Here is a 20,257-nt window from a genome sequence, read left to right as displayed (position 1 = left end):
GTCTCAGTCGAGTTTGGTAAGAAGGGGCTGTGGTCATCCAGCTGGAAGATGCCCAGAGGCACAATCACAAGGGCCGTGACAGGTATCCCCTGTAGAAGAAAAAGAGTGGGGAAGTTAGACTGTAAATAAAAAGAGTTTCTGGGATCCCCACTTAAAATAAGAATTTTTCTGTGTGTGTATATATATGTATGTGTATGTGTATGTTGCGGAGTTGGGGGGCATGGTAATTTTGACCAGAGGGGCAGAGAGACATAATAAAAATTAAACTGTATAAGTCACTTAAGCATCCCAGTTACCCCAAGAGAAAGCTGTTTTCCTACCTAGGGTAATCTCCACCCACTGCTCTCTAAGGAACATTTCTCTCTGCCTCACCAGCTCCTGGATGCAGAAAAAGGCACAGAAATAGCTGATGGGGAAGGGACAATGGTGGCTGGGGAGAGAGATAAGAAGTTAGTCTCCACAGAAAGATAGGAATGCTTTTACACTGTTGGTGGGAATGTAGATCAGTTCAACCATTGTGGAAGACAGTGTGGCGATTCCTTAAAGACCTAGAACCAGAAATACCATTTGGTCCAGCATTCCCATTACTGGGTATATACTCAAAGGAATATAAATCATTCCATTATTAAGATACAGACACACATGTTAATTGTAGCACTATTCACAATAGCAAAGACCTGAAATCAACCCAAATGCCTACCAGTGACAGACTGGACAAAAAAAAAATGTGGCACATATACACCACGGAATACTATGCAGTCATCAAAAGGAATAAGATTATATCCTTTGCAGAGACACGGATGAAATTGGAAGCCATTATCCTCAGCAAACCAACTCAGGAGCAGAAAACCAAATTCTGCATGTTCTCACTTATAAGTGGGAACTGAACAATGAGAACATTTGGACACATAGAGGGGAACAACACACAATGAAGCTTGTTGAGGGGGTAGGGGGAGAGAGAGCATCAGGATAGATAGCTAATGCATGTGAGGCTTAATTCCTAGGTAATGGGTTGATAGGTGCAGCAAACCACCATGGCACATGTTTACCTACGTAACAAACCTGCACATTCTGCACATATACCCCGGAACTTCAAATTAAATTAAATTTAATTTAAAAAAAAGAAGTTAGTCTATACAGTAACTCAGAGAGAATACAAGCAAAAGTTTTGAATGTACCATTTCCTGTTTTTGTTGTTTTTAAAGGTTGCATGTTGAAGATTGAAAAAAAATTTTTTTGGCCATTTCTGCCAGTGCTTCCTCGAATGTGACATCATCCAAGGGCCAGGTCCACTGTACCCGTGATTCTTAATAGTCACACGGTCAGCCTTACCTGCCGCATCCCCCTTGCTGCTGATCCCCAACCCGAGTCCAGAATTCTGCCTCTTTTTGAATGGGCTCTCCAAGCCTCAGCACATGAACCTCTGACTGTGACCTCCTCATTTCTATGATAGAACGGACTTGACCTTTAACTCCCCATTTTAGTATCGTAACCCATCTCCAAACTCTTCCTGACCAATCCTGTCCCTGATGCTGTCTTTCAATAGTCTACTCCCAGTGTTCCTGTTTAAATCATTCTGTTAGCCCTGCAGAGCAAGGGGCATGTTCCTGTCTTATGGTTTTATAAAGCTGTATAGCTGTATATTCCCCTTCATTAGCACCCAAACAGAATATTTTCTAAATAGCACTCCTGCCATTTGGTTATTCCTATAGAAATCCCATACTGATTTCTTGGTTATTAGAAGCTAGTCATTCCATAAACATACTATTTCTAACTCTAGGCCTTTTTCCCAATCAGCACACAGATTGTATGTATTGCAAAACATCATGCCTATTTGTGATTTCCTATTAGATAAATTGATTTTGGTAGAGGACGATGTCTTTGCTTACCTCCTCTCCCCTCCCCACCCACCTTACATTCAGCTTTACAGTACAGGCAATGCTGGTGATATTGGTACCAATGCAGAGTGTTCCTTTTAGATGTCTTCAATTAAATACCAATGAGGAGATATACACAGGTATCCAGAAAAAATCTCTCCTCTTTTTTTTTTCCTGGAAAATAAAACATAGAGGGTAAAGCCAAAGTCAATCAGAGAAGGTGAGTTCATTTGAATAATTAAATTATTAAGCTGATGGATAGTTTTAACATCAAGTGCCTGAAGGGTTATTATGAACAAGATAGGAAAGAGATAGGGACAAGCTGTTTTCACTCATATTTGTTAAAAGTTAGAACAGGCTGTATATGGTACATGAGGCTACCAAATCGGATAGAAACTTGAATTTGGAGATGAGGTCTGAAAATTTATCCTCTGAAAATGAAATAAAAATGAGCCTTCTCTTCTGTGCATACGAGCACTCAATAAAAAAATGAAATGTATTTGCTGATAAAATATTTCAAACTCTTCAGCAAATGACCAAGGTCTATGTTCAGTCAAGAAAACCAGTCAGGAGTATATAACTGGCATATAATTGAAGTAAACAGTAATCTTCTCAATTGTCATGTATCAGAAGGGCTGTAGTCTGTGTGGAGTCTAGAAATCTAAAGCCAAAGAGTGAGTCATGTGTCTCTAACCCAGTTTGGAGAGGAAACTGTGATGGACTGGAATGAATAGTGGACCCCTTGGTAGAATATCCCCATAGGAATACTTGGGCAACGTTTCCCCACTGTTTTGCTCTCATTCAATGCTCACTGAAAAACCTTTCTTTCTAAATTTTCAGCTTTTGTTTGTAGATATTATTTTATGTGATACATTTATTATTTTTCATCATAAAGTTATATTCCTACATATTTTGTAAAACAGATATATTTTTAAAATTTTCTTACCTTCACTCAATTAAACCCCTTTGGACATGTATTTTCTTATCTTTTTTTTTTTTTTTTTTTCTTGAGACAGTGTCTTATTCTGCTGCCCAGGCTGGAGTGCAGTGGGCTCACTGCAGCCTCAACCCCCTGGGTTTAAGCTATCCACTTACCCCAGGCTCCCAAAGTTTAAGATTGCAGGTATGAGCCACCATGCCTGGTCAGCCATGTATTTTCTATCAATCAGTTTTCTAAGAATATGTTATAAAATGATAGTGTACAAAACAATTTTGCTTTCTGTTTTTTTACTTAACATTATATCATTAGCATGTCCCATACAGCCCAGTCAGGCTCGTAATCATTGTTTGTAATGTCTCCACACAAGCATCAAAAAGCTTATTTTGCGGGGGCAGAGCAAGATGGCCAAATAGGAACAACTCCAGTCTCCAGCTCCCAGTATGAGCGACACAGAAGACAGGTGATTTCTGCATTTTCAACTGAGACTTCACCTCTGGGGACAGGGCACAGCTAAACAACAACAACAACAACAACAACAACAAAAGCAGCAGAAACCTCTGCAGATGCAAACGACTCTGTCTGACAGATTTGAAGAGAGCAGTGGATCTCCCAACACGGAGGTTGAGATCTGAGAACGGATATACTGCCTGCTCAAGTGGGTCCCTGACCCCTGAGTAGCCTAACTGGGAGACATCCCCCACAAGGGGCAGACCGACACCCTACACCTCACACGGTGGAGTACACTCCTGAGAGGAAGCTTCCAAAGCAAGAATCAGACAGGTACACTCGCTGTTCAGCAATATTCTATCTTCTGCAGCCTCCGCTGCTGATACCCAGGCAAACAGGGTCTGGAGTGGACCTCAAGCAATCTCCAACAGACCTACAGCTGAGGGTCCTGACTGTTAGAAGGAAAACTAACAAACAGGAAGGACACCCACACCAAAACCCCATCAGTACATCACCATCCTCAAAGACCAGAGGCAGATAAAACCACAAAGATGGGGAAAAAGCAGGGCAGAAAAGCTGGAAATTCAAAAAATAAGAGCGCATCTCCCCCGGCAAAGGAATGCAGCTCATAATCAGCAACGGATCAAAGCTGGATGGAGAATGACTTTGATGAGATGAGAGAAGAAGGCTTCAGTCCTTCAAACTTCTCAGAGCTAAAGGAGGAATTACGTACCCAGTGCAAAGAAACTAAAAATCTTGAAAAAAGAGTGGAAGAATTGATAACTAGAATAATTAATGCAGAGAAGGCCATAAACGAACTGACAGAGATGAAAACCATGACACGAGAAATACGTGACAAATGCACAAGCTTCAGTAACCGACTCGATCAACTGGAAGAAAGTGTATCAGCGATTGAAGATCAAATGAATGAAATGAAGCGAGAAGAGAAATCTAAAGAAAAAAGAAGAAAAAGAAATGAACAAAGTCTGCAAGAAGTATAGGATTATGTAAAAAGACCAAATCTACATCTGATTGGGGTGCCTGAAAGTGAGGGGGAAAATGGAACCAAGTTGGAAAACACTCTTCAGGATATCATCCAGGAGAACTTCCCCAACCTAGTAAGGCAGGCCAACATTCAAATTCAGGAAATACAGAGAATGCCACAAAGATACTCCTCGAGAAGAGCAACTCCGAGACACATAATTGCCAGATTCACCAAAGTTGAAATGAAGGAAAAAATCTTAAGGGCAGCCAGAGAGAAAGGTCAGGTTACCCACAAAGGGAAGCCCATCAGACTAACAGCAGATCTCTCGGCAGAAACTCTCCAAGCCAGAAGAGAGTGGGGGCCAATATTCAACATTCTTAAAGAAAAGAATTTTCAACCCAGAATTTCATATCCAGCCAAACTCAGTTTCATAAGTGAAGGAGAAATAAAATCCTTTACAGATAAGCAAATGCTTAGAGATTTTGTCACCACCAGGCCTGCCTTACAAGAGACCCTGAAGGAAGCACTAAACATGGAAAGGAACAACTGGTACCAGCCATTGCAAAAACATGCCAAAACGTAAAGACCATCGAGGCTAGGAAGAAACTGCATCAACTAATGAGCAAAATAACCAGTTAATATCATAATGGCAGGATCAAGTTCACACATAACAATCTTAACCTTAAATGTAAATGGACTAAATGCTCCAATGAAAAGACACAGACTGGCAAACTGGATAAAGAGTCAAGACCCATCAGTCTGCTGTATTCAGGAGACCCATCTCACATGCAGAGACATACATAGACTCAAAATAAAGGGATGGAGGAAGATTTACCAAGCAAATGGAGAACAAAAAAAAGCAGGGGTTGCAATACTAGTCTCTGATAAAACAGACTTTAAACCATCAAAGATCAAAAGAGACAAAGAAGGCCATTACATAATGGTAAAGGGATCAATTCAACAGGAAGAGCTAACTATCCTAAATATATATACACCCAATACAGGAGCACCCAGATTCATAAAGCAAGTCCTTAGAGACTTACAAAGAGACTTAGACTCCCATACAATAATAATGGGAGACTTCAACACCGCACTGTCAACATTAGCCAGATCAATGAGACAGAAAGTTAACAAGGATATCCAGGAATTGAACTCATCTCTGCAGCAAGCAGACCTAATAGACATCTACAGAACTCTCCACCCCTAATCAACACAATATGCATTCTTCTCAGCACCACATCATACTTATTCCAAAATTGACCACATAATTGGAAGTAAAGCACTCCTCAGCAAATGTACAAGAACAGAAATTATAGCAAACTATCTCTCAGACCACAGTGCAATCAAACTAGAACTCAGGACTAAGAAACTCACTCAAAACCGCTCAACTACATGGAAACTGAATAACCTGCTCCTGAATGACTACTGGGTATGTAACGAAATGAAGGCAGAAATAAAGATGTTCCTTGAAATCAATGTGAACAAAGATACAACATACCAGAATCTCTGGGACACATTTAAAGCAGTGTGTAGAGGGAAATTTATAGCACTAAATGCCCACAAGGGAAAGCTGGAAAGATCTAAAATTGACACCCTAACATCACAATTAAAAGAACTAGAGGAGCAAGAGCAAACACATTCAAAAGCTAGCAGAAGGCAAGAAATAACTAAGATCAGAGCAGAACTGAAGGAGATAGAGACACAAAGAACCCTCCAAAAAATCAGTGAATCCAGGAGTTGGTTTTTTGAAAAGATCAACAAAATTGATAGACCGCTAGCAAGACTAATAAAGAAGAAAAGAGAGAAGAATCAAATAGACGCAATAAAAAGTGATAAAGGGGATATCACCACTGACCCCACAGAAATACAAACTACCATCAGAGAATAATATAAACACCTCTACACAAATAAACTTGAAAATCTAGAATAAATGGATAATTTCCTGGACACTTACACTCTCCCAAGACTAAACCAGGAAGAAGCTGAATCCCTGAATAGACCAATAGCAGGCTCTGAAATTGAGGCAATAATTAATAGCCTCCCAACCAAAAAAAGTCCAGGACCAGATGGATTCACAGCTGAATTCTACCAGAGGTACAAGGAGGAGCTGGTACCATTCCTTCTGAAACTATTCCAATCAATAGAAAAAGAGGGAATCCTCCCTAACTCATTTTATGAGGCCAACATCATCCTGATACCAAAGTCTGGCAGAGACACAACAAAAAAAGAGAATTTTAGACCAATATCCCTGATGAACATCGATGCAAAAATCCTCAATAAAATACTAGCAAACCAGATCCAGCAGCACATCAAAAAGCTTATCCACCATGATCAAGTGGGCTTCATCCCTGGGATGCAAGGCTGGTTCAACATATGCAAATCAATAAACGCAATCCAGCATATAAACAGAACCAAAGACAAAAACCACATGATTATCTCAATAGATGCAGAAAAGGCCTTTGACAAAATTCAACAGCCCTTCATGCTAAAAATGCTCAATAAATTCGGTATTGATGGAACGTTATCTCAAAATAATAAGAGCTATGTATGACAAACCCACAGCCAATATCATACTGAATGGGCAAAAACTGGAAAAATTCCCTTTGAAAACTGGCACAAGACAGGGATGCCCTCTCTCACCACTCCTATTCAACATAGTGTTGGAAGTTCTGGCTAGGGCAATCAGGCAAGAGAAAGAAATCAAGGGTATTCAGTTAGGAAAAGAAGAAGTCAAATTGTCCCTCTTTGCAGATGACATGATTGTATATTTAGATAACCCCATTGTCTCAGCCCAAAATTTCCTTAAGCTGATAAGAAACTTCAGCAAAGTCTCAGGATACAAAATTAATGAGCAAAAATCACAAGCATTCTTATACACCAGTAACACACAAACAGAGAGCCAAATCATGAATGAACTCCCATTCACAATTACTTCAAAGAGAATAAAATACCTAGGAATCCAATTTACAAGAGATGTAAAGGACCTCTTCAAGGAGAACTACAAACCACTGCTCAGTGAAATAAAAGAGGACACAAACAAATGGAAGAACATACCATGCTCATGGATAGGAAGAATCAATATCGTGAAAATGGCCATACTGCCCAAGGTTATTTATAGATTCAATGCCATCCCCATCAAGCTACCAATGAGTTTCTTCACAGAATTGGAAAAAACTGCTTTAAAATTCACATGGAACCAAAAAGGAGCCCACATTGCCAAGACAATCCTAAGTCAAAAGAACAAAGCTGGAGGCCTCATGCTACCTGACTTCAAACTATACTACAAGGCTACAGTAACCAAAACAGCATGATACTGCTACCAAAACAGAGATATAGACCAATGGAACAGAACAGAGTCCTCAGAAATAATACCACACATCTACAGCCATCTGATCTTTGAAAAACCTGGCAAAAACAAGAAATGGGGAAAGGATTCCCTATTTAATAAATGGTGCTGGGAAAATAGGTTAGCCATAAGTAGAAAGCTGAAACTGGATCCTTTCCTTACTCCTTATACGAAAATTAATTCAAGATGGATTAGAGACTTAAATGTTAGACCTAATACCATAAAAACCCTAGAAGAAAACCTAGGTAATACTATTCAGGACATAGGCATGGGCAAAGACTTCATGTCTAAAACACCAAAAGCAATGGCAACAAAAGCCAAAATTGACAAATGGGATCTAATTAAACTAAAGAGCTTCTGCACAGCAAAAGAAACTACCATCAGAGTGAACAGGCAACCTACAGAATGGGAGAAAATTTTTGCAATCTACTCATCTGACAAAGGGCTAATATCCAGAACCTACAAAGAACCCAAACAAATTCACAAAAAAATAAAAAAAACAAACCAACAACCCCATCAAAAAGTGGGCAAAGGATATGAACAGACGTTTCTGAAAAGAAGACATGCATACAGCCAACAGACACATGAAAAAATGCTCATCATCACTGGCCATCAGAGAAATGCAAATCAAAACCACAATGAGATACCATCTCACACCAGTTAGAATGGTAATCATTAAAAAGTCAGGAAACAACAGGTGCTGGAGAGGATGTAGAGAAATAGGAACACTTTTACACTGTTGGTGGGATTGTAAACTAGTTCAACCATTATGGAAAACGGTATGGCGATTCCTCAAGGATCTAGATCTAGAAGTACCATATGACCCAGCCATCCCATTACTGGGTATATACCCAAAGGATTATAAATCATGCTGCTATGAAGACACATGCACACGTATGTTTATTGTGGCACTATTCACAATAGCAAAGACTTGGAATCAACCTAAATGTCCATCAGTGACAGACTGGATTAAGAAAATGTGGCACATATACACCATGGAATACTATGCAGCCATAAAAAGGATGAGTTTGTGTCCTTTGTAGGGACATGGATACAGCTGGAAACCATCATTCTCAGCAAATTATCACAAGAACAGAAAACCAAACACCGCATGTTCTCACTCATAGGTGGGAACTGAACAATGAGATCACTTGGACTCAGGAAGCAGAACATCACACCATGGGGCCTATCACGGGGAAGGGGGAGGGGGGAGGGATTGCATTGGGAGTTATTCCTGAGGTAAATGACGAGTTGATGGGGGCTGACAAGTTGATGGGTGCAGCACACCAACATGGCACAAGTATACATATGTAACAAACCTGCACGTTATGCACATGTACCCTAGAACTTAAAGTATATTAAGAATAAAAAAAAAAAGCTGGAAAAAAAGCTTATTTTGTATAAACAACATAAAAGAATTATACACAAACTTTCTGTGTCACCATGTGAAAAGTTTTGCAATAGAGGTTTTCCATGTCAGCCTGTCTCCCTCTCACCTATGCCAGAGGCTGAATGGTCCTCTAAACAACGGCAGTAATACCTTCTCATGAGTGTTAGAATTGGATACCCAAATTTCTTTTATTGGCACTCATAGTGGGATTCACTGCCTGCCTATTTCTCTGGGTTTGGCGATAAGTTTGGATTGTGAGCCAGCCTTTTTATTTTAGCGTCATCCCAAGACAGTGCCTTTCTGGTTTCTTCTCTCACAGACAAATTCCTGAGCTACCATCACTCTTGTAAGACATAGGCTTCTAGAATGCTGAGCCCTGGATGGTGCCTAATGCCCCAAGCTTTTGCTCATGGCAAAAACAAACAAACAAACAAAAACCTCAAACAAAAGCATTGAAAAATAAAAATATTTCTACTTGCATAGTTTTTCAAGTTACTCCAGATTTCAAGAGATCTGGGCTCCCTGAATTAAACAAGGTGAAAGTTGGTTTGTTCATGGCAGAAAATCAGGTACTTCTTCACTTGATTGTCATATAAGTAAATAAAGGTTCCCATATATATGTAGAATATATTGTAAAAGTTAAGGATAAAATTATTTTGGTTAAAGAATTAACAACTTAAGGGAAAGGGCTGAAGTCTTCATTTATTTGGAGGAATAGTACAAGGCAGGGTGTTATTATCTTTTGGAAAACTTTATTAGAAAGCAGAGAGGATGTTTTTTCCCCTTTGACTAAAGTTTGAATGGCAGCAGGTCAAGGTGCCAGTTTTACTTTCTCATTTGTCTTGGAGAAGAGTTGGACTAACGCATGCAGAGTGGCTATGGGAGGACAGAGGACAAATAAACTACACTAAATGTTTTTGTTAATCTACAACATACCAAAAAAGAAGCAACCACACCTCTAAACTGCACATACCAGTAAGGATTTATCTGATCTGTCTTTTGGTCCTCTGACGGTCAGCTGATTGGAGAAGTTCTCCATGTGTTTCTCATGATCATTTTGAGACAGGCTCAGACAGGTTCTTCTCATAGGGATGTCATGAGTTTGTTTAAAAGGGTTTGGAACTGGCACATTATTACCTCTGCTTCTGTGCTATTGGCCACAGCAAGGCACAAGGGTGGGAAAGTCTACTTTGGTCATGATGAAGCCATGGCAAAAATGTATAGGCAGAGAGTGGTGAGCAAATGCAATCTATCACACTGGGGAAAGGGTAGACCTCTTTTGAAAGGAATAAATGAATTGATCCTAGGAAGATGAGAAAAGAATAAGTTTTGAGGTTTGGAATGGCATTCCAGTAGAAGAAATGAGTGTAGGAAGGCAGTGATACATTAAACAGCATGATGTGTTTGGGAAAATCGAGATAACGATTGAGATGCAAGGGATGTGGGATTGTAGATGTGAGTCTAGAGGTAGAATAAAGCCAGACCATGAAGGGCCTGTGTACAAAGCAAAGAAGCTTAAATAACTCTAGAGCTATGGAAAAGCCATTTAAGAGTCTCAAACAGGCCTTTGATAAAGGTGATTATGGGAGGACTACGTAAGAAAAATTGGCATGGCCCAGCAAGGAGTCAGGGAGATCAGTAGAGAGAGCAGAGAGGCTGTTGAAGGAGGTGTCATTCACTCTTGAATTAAGGCAATGGAGGTGGGGATGATGAGGAGCGAGGGGCTATAAACAAGGAAGAGTCTGCAAGACTTGATAATCCAGTGTTGGAGCCATGAAAAAAGTTCTTGCTTCTCAAACTTGCTACTCAAAGTGTCATTCATAGATTAGCAGCATCAACTTCACCTGAGGAGTTAATTTTCTGAATTGGACAGTGTGGGGAAGGCATAAGGGTAGATACTTAGTTCAGTTTGGGGTCTGTTGAGTTTAGGTCTCCAAGGTTTGTTCAGGTGGAAATGTTTAATCTATAGTTCTGGGTCTTAGGATAAAGGTCTGGGACTTGAATCTATGGATCTGGATGAGGCTACCCAAGGAAAGGGATTTGAACCCTAATAGTTGAGTATTAAAGACAGATCCTAGATGCAAAGGATAAGATAAAGAATAAGGAGAAGGATCAGCTGACAGGTTAAGTGGAAAACCGGAAAGGTGGTATCATGAAAACTTAAGGAGGAAAGGTGATCAGCAGGGTACAAGGCCATGGAGAGGTTAAGTGAGAGTTTAATAAAAGAGTGTATTGTACTTGGGAACCAGCAGGTTATTGGTGACATTGGTAAAGCTAATTCTGGTGGAATGACGGGTCTAAGTAGCTCAGCCAGGATCACACATAGTATTTAAATGACTAATTTGGGACTCGGACCAGGGATTCTGACTCCAAGTCAGTTTTCATCTGGTGTACCCCAGCTACTGATGTATTTCTAAAGATAAATTAATGGACTGACATCTTAGCCACCAAAACCTCTGTGGGAAGGAGGCAGGTAAAGACGCATAAATGACTGGTTTATATATTTTTTTAAAATCTGGTAAGTTCATTTAGTCAAAGCTCTTGGACATCCTAGAATAACCCTTAGTTGAGCAGATTCATTTGGGCTCTTGGACCTGCAAAGCTGAAGACTCCCTTCAGCCTAGAGCCCTGGGGTCTCCAGCAGCCGGCAAGATGCTCCATGACACTGTTACTCTGTAATTTCCTTGAAGTCACACAGACTTCAAAGGACTCTGGGGCCTTTCTTTTTTCTCTACATTACTGGAGGTTTTGGATAGTAGGTCAGGGAAGACGGGAATACACAATATTGGCCCTTAGCTTTTCCACTCTTCCTTTGCAAAAGTTCTTCCTTTTTTTTCATGTGGGCAATAAATCCTATAACTAGTAAAAGGTCAAATCATTATAACCTAAAGATCCACGAAAAATTTTCTCCTCTTCCTTCCAGTTAAAATACTGACACACAAAAATAAACTATCTGTCCAACATTGTGGTTTCAAGCATTTTTCCAGGCAAAATAGGCAAGGAAAAAGAATGTAAAGAATTTTAACTGGTATGCATTCTTGGGAGGTGAAACAGGACTTAATGATTTCCAGTTTATGGGGACTGTTCAGCCTGAAAGATGAATTTGAGCTCTAACCCTCCACTCCCATTGCCACTCCCACACACGTATATCTTTTTATTTTCACAGACTTTCAGTTTCTTGGATTACTGAAATGTTGCATTACTAAAGATGATTTTGAAGTTGGTTTTCTTTTATTTTTCTATTTATACAGACATAATTATTTTACATTTTCTTTTTCGAGAGAAACCTCATTTTTTCCTTTTACTGACTGCATTAGTTAAAACATGTAGAATAAATTTAAGTTAGGGTAATGATAACAGATATGTTTTATTTTTTATTACTTACATATGACTTTCTTGTGTCAATGTTAGGTATTAATTACAGTTATTTCAGATAGACGTGTAAGCATGCTTCTATTCTTGTTTACTTGTGGGGGTCATCCATCTATTTTTTTCTGCTAGAGATAGATACTGAGTGCTTTTGGGGTTAGTATTTTTTTCACTATTATTATTGGTGTGATATGTCACTTTGCGAGATTTATTCAAATTGAACAATCTTTATATTCCTGGAGTAATTTCTACTTATTCATGAGCTTTCATTTTTGTAATATAATGTGGTAGGGCATTGCGGAGTAGTTAGGAGAATGTATTCTGAAGACAGATTGCCTGAATTTAAGTCCCAATTCTACTGTTTACTAGTTGTATAACTTAGGCAAGTTTCTCGACCTCTCTCTACCTCAGTTTTCACATCTGTATAGTGGGGCTATTCACTTCTACCATCCAGCATTGTTGCAAGGATACAATAGATTACAGAAGTTAAGTATTGGTGTGATGCCTGGGGTGATGGGGTGGTGATGGGCTCACAGAAGTGGGATTTCTTTTTGGGGTGATGAAAATATTCCAGAATTGATTGTGGTGATTAATGTACAACTCTGTGAATATGCTAAAAGCCATTGAATTGTACAATTAAAAATGGTTGCATTGTATTTTATGTTGATGTCCAATAAATATTAGCTAAGAATATTAATATTGATAATATTTAATATTGTGATTGAGAGCTTGGGTTTTTTTAAATTTATTTTTTATTATTATACTTTGAGTTCTAGGGTACATGTGCATAATGTGCAGGTTTGTTACATATGTATACTTGTGCCATGTTGGTGTGCTGCAGCCATCAACTCATCAGCATCCATCAACTCGTCATTTACATCAGGTATAACTCCCAATGCAATCCCTCCCCCCACCCTCACCATGATAGGTCTCCCGTGTGATGTTCCCCTTCCAGTCTATGATTCATTGTTCAGTTCCCACCTAAGTGAGTGAGAACACGCGGTGTTTGGTTTTCTGTTCTTGTGATACTTTTGCTAAGAATGATGGTTTCAGCTGCATCCATGTCCCTACAAAGGACACAAACTCATCCTTTTTATGGCTGCATAGTATTCCATGGTGTATATAGCTACATTTTCTTTAATCCAGTCTGTCACCGATGGACATTTGCTGATTCCAAGTCTTTATATTGTGAATAGTGCCGCAATAAACATAATGCGGTGCATGTGTCTTCATAGCAGCATGATTTATAATCCTTGCATATACCCAGTAATGGGATGTGAAGGTCATATGGTACATCTAGTTCTAGATCCTTGAGGGAATTGCCATACTGTTTTCCCCATATAATGGTTGAATCCAGTTTACAATCCCACCAACAGTGTAAAAGTGTCTTCTGTTTCTCCACATCCCTTCCAGCACCTGTTGTTTCCTTGACTTTTTAATGATTACCATTCTAACTGGTGTGAGATGGTATCTCATTGTGGTTTTGATTTGCATTTCCGATGGCCAGTGATGATGAGCATTTTTCATGTGTCTGTTGGCTGTATGAATGTCTTCTTTGAGAAACGCCTGTTCATATCCTTTGCCCAATTTTTTGATGGGGTTGCTTGTTTTTTCTTTGTAAATTTGTTTGAGTTCTTTGTAGGTTCTGGATATTAGCCTTTGTCAGATGAGTAGATTGCAAAATTTTCTCCCATTCTGTAGGTTGCCTGTTCACTCTGATGGTAGTTTCTTTGCTGTGCAGAAGCTCTTTAGTTTAATTAGATCCCATTTTGTCAATTTTGCTTTTGTTGCCATTGCTTTTGGTGTTCTAGACATAGTCTTTGCCCATGCTCTATGTCCTGAATGAAATACTACCTAGGTTTTCCTCTAGGATTTTTATGGTATTAGGGTCTAACATTTAAGTCTCTAATCCATCTTGAATTAATTTTGTATAAGGAGTAAGGGAAAGGATCCAGTTTCAGCTTTCTACTTATGGCTAGCCAATTTTCCCAGCACCATTTATTAAATAGGGAATCCTTTCCCCCATTTCTTTGTTTCTCTTAGGTTTGTCAAAGATCAGATGGCTGTAGATGTGGTATTATTTCTGAGGACTCGGTTCTGTTCCATTGGTCTATATCTCTGTTTTGGTACCCAGTACCATGCTGTTTTGCTACTGTAGCCTTGTAGTATAGTTTGAAGTCAGGTAGCCGCGGATGTCACTTCAGCTTTGTTCTTTGACTTAGGATTGTCTTGGATGGCTCTTTTTGGTTCCATATGAACGCTAAAGCAGTTTTTCCAATTCTGTGAAGAAACTCATTGGTAGCTTGATGGGATGGCATTGAATCTATAAATAACCTTGGGCAGTATGGCCATTTTCACGATATTGATTCTTCCTATCCATGAGCATGGTATGTTCTTTCCATTTGTTTGTGTCCTCTTTTTATTTCACTGAGCAGTGGTTTGTAGTCTTCCTTGAAGAGGTCCTTACATCCTCTTTGTAAGTTGGATTCCTAGGTATTTTATTCTCTTTGAAGCTAAATTGTGAATGGAAGTTCATTCATGATTTGGCCTCTGCTTCCAGTGTGTTACTGGTGTATAAGAATGCTTGTGATTTTGCACATTAATTTTGTATCCTGAGACTTTGCTGAAGTTGGCTTATCAGCTTAAGGAGATTTTTGGGGCTGAGACAATGGGTTTTCTAAATATACAATGATGTCATCTGCAAAAGAGGGACAATTTGACTTCTTTCTCTAACTGAATACCATTGATTTCCTTTTCTCTTGCCTAATTGTCAGCCAGAACTTCCAACAATTATGTTGAATAGGAGTGGTGGAGAGGGCATCCCTGTCTTGTGCCAGTTTCTTTTCAGCTGGAATTTTCCAGTTTTGCCCATTCAGTATGATATTGGCTGTGGGTTTGTCATAAATAGCTCTTATTATTTTGAGGTACGTTCCATCAATACCGAGAGCTTGGGTTTTATAACAGTGTTGTATAGTAAGCTCAACCACTTGCTAGTTGTATGATGTCAGGCAATTTACACAACCTTTTGTGTTCCCTCATTGTAAAATGAAAATAGTAATAGTGTCTACCTTTTGGGTTGTTATGAAGAATAAATATATTAATACATTTAAAACACTAAGAACAGTGGCTGTCAAATAGCAAGTTCTCAGTAAACGTTAACTTTCATTAAAAATGTTAGGTAACGCCTGTAATCCCAGCACTTTGGGAGGCCGAGGTGGGCGGATCACGAGGTCAGGAGATCCAGACCATCCTGGCGAACACGGTGAAACCCCGTCTCTACTAAAAATACAAAAAAATTAGCCGGGCGTGGTGGCGGGCACCTGTAGTCCCGGCTTCTAGCGAGGCTGAGGCAGGAGAATGGCGTGAACCTGGGAGGCTGCGGAGCTTCCAGTGAGCGGAGATAGCGCCACTGCACTCCAGACTGGGCGACAGAGCGAGACTCCATCTCAAAAAAAAAAAAAAAAAAAAAGTTAGGTAACATTTATTTAGGATTTAAAAAACATTTTTTCTAAAATCTTTAAAAAATCTTTTTTTCTAAATTATATTGGTTCATTGTTCTTTTGTTTTTTTGTGTGTGTGTGGTTTTTTTTTTAAAAAACCTCCTCTTGTAACAGAGGGGATACTCTATTATTGTATATCTACTTAAGAAATTATAAGCAAAAAAAGAAATAAAATAAACCCACAACCACATTGTTCTGAAATACTCATTGTTACCATTTTTATAATCTTTTTCCTTCTCACTCTCATTCTCTTTCTCCCCAGAAATATATGTGTGTGTTATGTGTTTTGTTACATGTTATAAATTAAAATGTACATTACATGTAATATATCTATTAATGTGTACTGAATATAACACAATTTACAGGAATAATTCACAAAATGAATTTGTACCCTATAACTTGTATTACCTAATTTTAAAACTCAGTGATCTATTGTGAAATATTTCCATATAATTAAATATCCTCTAATTCTTTTAAAGAATGCCTGACAGTCTGTGTGAGGCACCATAATTAACAAGCAATTACATACTGATAACTTCAAGATGTTTCCAATGCATGTTATTATACACCATACTAACATATAGTGTAATACTTCAAATACTAAAAAATATCAGTTTAAATGCCTAAACGTATCTATATTTTGTTATATTTCATCATTTGGTTCTTTACATTTAAGGTATCTGAGGATTATTTTGGTTTGTGTAAATTGCTCAGCTCACCATCTAGTCCTCCTCCTTCTAATGCCCTTCCTTGCATTGCACAGGCTGGAAAACTAAAACCTGCAGTTTCCACACATCTATGTAACGAGTGTTGCTGACATGACTTAGCTTTTGTGGATCAAATGTACTTGTGTGAGATTTAATTTGGCAAGTGAGTTGTGCAGAAACTAGCAAAGGCAGTATGGCTTCAGACCTAGCCACTGTAGAAGAAATTTAGCAAATTGGCACCAACTTTCCTAGCCCAGACCTACCCTGTGGCTTTAGGAGCTGTTCCTGGAAGTACAGACTATGGGTTTTTGTTTGTTTGTTTGTTTGTTTGTTTGCCATTTCTCTTAATGATTCCGTAAGCCCTTTAGTATCATGTAATAAATTTCCTTCTGCTTAAACTAGCTAATAAATACACTGGATTTTTGCAGTTGACCTTGACAGATACATAATGGTTCTAATTTATTTTTTCCCAAGTATAATTCACTAATCCATCTTGTTCTCACTGATTTGAAATGCAAACTTTATCATGTTTCATTCCTGTCAGATTTATCATATTAATCTGTTTTTTAAAATTAACTTTTTCTTGTTTATTCTATTGCCAGTTCTACACTTTCTTGATTACTGTAGCTTTATGGTAATCTTTAAAATATGTTTGGATAAGTGCCCCCATTAATCTAACATTTTATAAGCCCCATAGGTTTTTCTTTCAGATGAATATTTTATCAAGTTCTAGATTTATCTTTGTTGAATTTTAATTATATTCAGGAAATAACTTACATCTAATAATACCAATTATCCCATCTCAAGACATATATCTCTATTTAAACCACTTTTACTTTTAAAATTAAAATTTAGGGGGCTTTTTGGGGTTGCTATTGCTATTTATATACTTCTTACACATTTATTTTCATGCTCACCAGTGGGATCATTCCCAGATTTTTTGTGTCTTTGAGAGCAACATAATACATATTTTAACCAGCTTTATTTAGAATATATTGATTGGTACATATTTAACTACCTACTCACCTGAACTCTTTGATAAGTTTCATAATCTTCAGTTACTCATTGGCTAGCAGTGTAGTCAGTTCTACAAAATAATTTCCTCCATTATAATTCTTATATCTGATCTTATTATGTAAAGTTATGATTAATACATTGTGGCAGAGTAGGTATCCTTTTGATGGATCAGCTTTGGACACCAGTGGGATCATGAGGAAATCTTTACAGGTTGGGCAATTTCCTTCAGACCTAAAATGTATCCACCATGTTCAGTTCCTTTTCAACTGTGATGCAGCACACACTTATCCATCCTTCTGTCCATTCATTCAAAGATCCCCTTGCTTAGCATGATCTTACTATTCCATATTTAGTCATAAATGATCTCATCATTTTTTTCCAATGGAAGAGAATACAAATTTATATCAATAGGAGTCCCTGTTCTCTGAGTCTAAATCTCTTAGCAGTATCCATCCCTCCTATATTTCTGTGGCAAAGACAGTGTGCTATTTCTGAGTAAACTGGTCATTAGAATATAAAAAAGAATTTGTAAAGAATTGAAAGAATGAAAATATCCAGTTAGTAAGAATGGAGGTAAGCAGGCGCCTGTCACTGGGTAAATGAATCCCATGCACTCTCTGAAGAACTACTTGGCAATATGCTTCCAGATCTTTATAACGTACATATGCTATGTTAATAAAAATTCTTTGGTTACAAGTAACAGGAAACAACAAAGAAGAAGGGTTGGAGAATTTACTACAAGAATGCAGAAGTATCATAGACAATCCAATAGCAGAGTTACAATTGGGCTTTGAAACAGGATTAGAACCAGGATACTAGAAGTGTCAAGAGCTTAGTCCTTGAGCTTCATGTCTTTGTCCCCTGTGGATCTGTTTATCTGTACTTGTCTGTTCATATTTGTTTTTGCCATGGATACCCATCATACACTCTTCTAAATTCTATGTCCTTGACTACCTATGTTCCTCTTTGACCCTGGTGTTCAGGCTCCCTATGTAGTCATTTGGTGTTCTGAGCTCTTAATTTTCAGCTTCAGCCTCTACTCAGTTTGGTCAACATTTACACTTTGCCATTCTGTCTGTCTTCTCCCAGGTGTTTGATCTTAGTTTTGGGCTTTGTTCATGCTTGCTTAGCAATAAGCTGTGTCTGGCATTTTATCACTAAAGCGTCTAAAACTACTGCTTCAATATAGAGATTACTGACTTTTAAAACCTTTTTTTCTTTGATGCCATTGATTCCAAAATAAATTCCATTGATTATCAGAATAAATTACTGACCTCTGCCCCGCCACCCCCACCCCCCCGCCCCATAATTAGGATAAGTGTTAGAACAGAGCTTTTGTACTGGTTTTGGTGTGGAGTACCTGAAAGAGAAATAGGATTTATTCAAGCATCGTTCTGGTTTGGGGTTGCCAGTTTCTGCCCTAGGATACTAAGGATGCAAACCGGTTGGGTCTGATTTCAGGTTTCTTGGCTTATAATAACAAATTATTCAGCTTGGGATTTTATAAAACAATGATGATACGGGAGTGCTGGGAAGGGTAGAGTGTGGTCCCTTTAAATGATAAGGAATGGGGGAACAGAAGTGCTGGTTAGAGACGGGGGTGGTCCCTGGTTAGGGCTCCATCCCTACAGACCTAGGTGAGTACTGGCACTTCTGCCTTCTTGCCCTAATGTTGCATTTTCCAAGACCACGCTGGCCAGTCACGCCCCCATCCTGGGACTATAAAGACATGAGACCCTAGCAAGGCAGAGACACAAGCGGCAGGACGTCCTGCGGAGCGCATTGGAGGAAGAAGACGCAAGCGGCTGGTCATTGAGAGGACGTCGAGAGGAGCATGACGGCGGAAGAGCATATAGAACAGGCACAGGCACCGGCAAGCCGGCAGGCCGTCCACAGGTGGGACCAGGTGGAGTTCGGTGGGGCAGTCGGAGGACAGCCGCCCCCGAGCCGCCCAACTCCAGGAGAAAACCATCTCCCTTCTGGCTCCCCCATCCGCCCAGAGCTACTTCCACTCACTAAAACTTTGCACTCATTCTCCAAGCCCACGTGTCATCTGATTCTTCGGGTGCACCAGGCAAGAACCCGGGATACAGAAAGCCCTCTGTCCTTGTGACAGGGTAGAGGGTCTAACTGAGCTGGTTAACACAAGCCACCTATAAACGGCAAACTAATAGAGCACCCTTTAACACACGCCTGTTGGGGCTGGGGAGCCTAAACATTCACCCCTAGACACTGCGGTGGGGTCGGAGCCCCACAGCCTGCCCGCCTGTGTGCTCCCCTAGAGGTCCGAGCAGCAGGGCACTCACGAAGCGAGCCACACCCCCATCGCATGCCCTGTGGGGGCAAATGGGTCAACCCAAACTAAGGAATAAAGTAAAGCACTTGTGTTTAGTAACCTTTGTCATCACAACCTACCCCCACCCCTTTTCATGTGCATATCTGTGGTATGTTCCTTTTTTTTTTTTTGTCTGGGACGGAGTCTCGCTCTGTCACCCAGGCTGCAGTGCAGTGGTGCAATCTCGGCTCACTACAAGCTCCGCCTCCCGGGTTCAAGCAATTCTCTGCCTCAGCCTCCGGAGTAGCTGGGATTACAGGCGCCCGCCACCTCTGTGGTGTGTTTCTATTGTTAGGTACCCATCCTTATTACTAGGTTATTGGTTAAATCTTGAGCCTGGAGTG

The sequence above is a fragment of the Papio anubis genome, chromosome 13, assembly GCF_008728515.1.
Source record: "Papio anubis isolate 15944 chromosome 13, Panubis1.0, whole genome shotgun sequence".
In the NCBI taxonomy this organism is placed as follows: domain Eukaryota; kingdom Metazoa; phylum Chordata; class Mammalia; order Primates; family Cercopithecidae; genus Papio; species Papio anubis.
Note: the sequence above shows the minus strand (reverse complement) of the source record.